We start from the raw sequence: 2,052 nt of genomic DNA, 5'->3' as shown, positions 1-2,052 counted from the left end.
CTATACTATGACGTTTTTTTGACATTTCTATGCCTTATTATACGATGATGTTTTTTGACATTTTTGTGCCTTACTATACTAAGAGGTTCTTATGTCTTAATATACGATGAATTTTTTTGACATTTTTATGCCTTACTATACTATAACATTTCTTGACTTTTTTATGCCTTACTATACTATGACGTTTTTGTGTCTTATTATTTTATGACATTTTTATGCCTTATTATAGTATGACGTTTTTAGGTCTTGCAATACTATGACGTTTTTTTTTTACATTTGTTTGCCTTACTATACTTTGACGTTTTTGTGTCTTGTTATTTTATGACATTTTTATGCCTTATTATAGTATGACGTTTTTTGCCTTTTTTAGCCTTACTATACTATGACATTTTTAGGTCTCGCTATACTATGACGTTTTTTTGACATTTTTATGCCCTACTATACTATGACGTTTTTTTGACATTTCTATGCCTTACTATACTATAACATTTTATGACTTTTTTATGCCTTACTATACTATGACGTGTTTGTGTCTTATTATTTTATGTCATTTTTATACATTACTATACTATGACATTTTATACTATGACGTTTTTTGCCATTTTTTTGCCATACTATACTATGACGTTTTAAGGTCTTACTATACTATGACGTTTTTTTGACATTTCTATGCCTTATTATACGATGATGTTTTTTGACATTTTTGTGCCTTACTATACTAAGAGGTTCTTATGTCTTAATATACGATGAATTTTTTTGACATTTTTATGCCTTACTATACTATAACATTTCTTGACTTTTTTATGCCTTACTATACTATGACGTTTTTGTGTCTTATTATTTTGTGACATTTTTATGCCTAACTATCCTATGATGTTTTTTGGCAGTTTTTTGCCTTACTATACTACGACGTTATTAGGTCTTGCTATACTAAGACGTTTTTTTGAAGTTCTATGCCTTATTATACTATGACGTTTTTTGACATTTTTATGCCTTACTATCCTATGACGTTTTTTGACTTTTTTTTTGCCTAACTATACTATGACGTTTTTTTCACATTTCTATGCCTTATTATACTATGATGTTTTTTGACATTTTTTGCCTTACCATACTAAGACTTTTTTATGTCTTAATATACAATGAATTTTTTTGACATTTTTATGCCTTACTATACTATAACATTTCTTGACTTTTTTATGCCTTACTATACTATGACATTTTTGTGTCTTATTATTTTGTGACATTTTTATGCCTAACTATCCTATGATGTTTTTTGGCAGTTTTTTGCCTTACTATACTACGACGTTATTAGGTCTTGCTATACTAAGACGTTTTTTTGAAGTTCTATGCCTTATTATACTATGACNATTTTTTTTGCTTTAATACACTATGATGTTTTTGTGTCTTATTATTTTATGACATTTTTGTGCCTTACTATACTATGACGGTTTTTTTTACATTTTTTTGCCCTACTATACTATGACGTTTTTTTGACATTTTTATGCCCTACTATACTATGACATTTTTTGACATTTTTATGCCCTACTATACTATGACATTTTTAGGTCTTGCTATACTATGACGTTTTTTTGACATTTCTATGCCTTATTATACTATGATGTTTTTTGACATTTTTTGCCTTACCATACTAAGACTTTTTTATGTCTTAATATACAATGAATTTTTTTGACATTTTTATGCCTTACTATACTATAACATTTTATGACTTTTTTATGCCTTACTATACTATGACGTGTTTGTGTCTTATTATTCTATGTCATTTTTATACATTACTATACTATGATGTTTTATACTATGACATTTTTTTTGCCATACTATACTATGACGTTTTTTTGGCTTCTTTTTTGCCTTACTAAACTATGTCGTTTTTAGGTCTTATTATACTATGACATTTTTAAGTATGATTATTTTATGACATTTTTATGCCTAACTATCCTATGACATTTTTTGACATTTTTTTTGCCTTACTATACTATGACGTTTTTAGGTCTTGCAATACTATGACTTTTTTTTTACATTTTTTTTGCCTTA

This window comes from Seriola dumerili, unplaced genomic scaffold, assembly GCF_002260705.1.
Source record: "Seriola dumerili isolate Sdu_G_001 unplaced genomic scaffold, Sdu_1.0 BDQW01000116.1, whole genome shotgun sequence".
Taxonomy (NCBI): Eukaryota; Metazoa; Chordata; class Actinopteri; order Carangiformes; family Carangidae; genus Seriola; species Seriola dumerili.
This window is presented reverse-complemented; position numbering follows the sequence as displayed.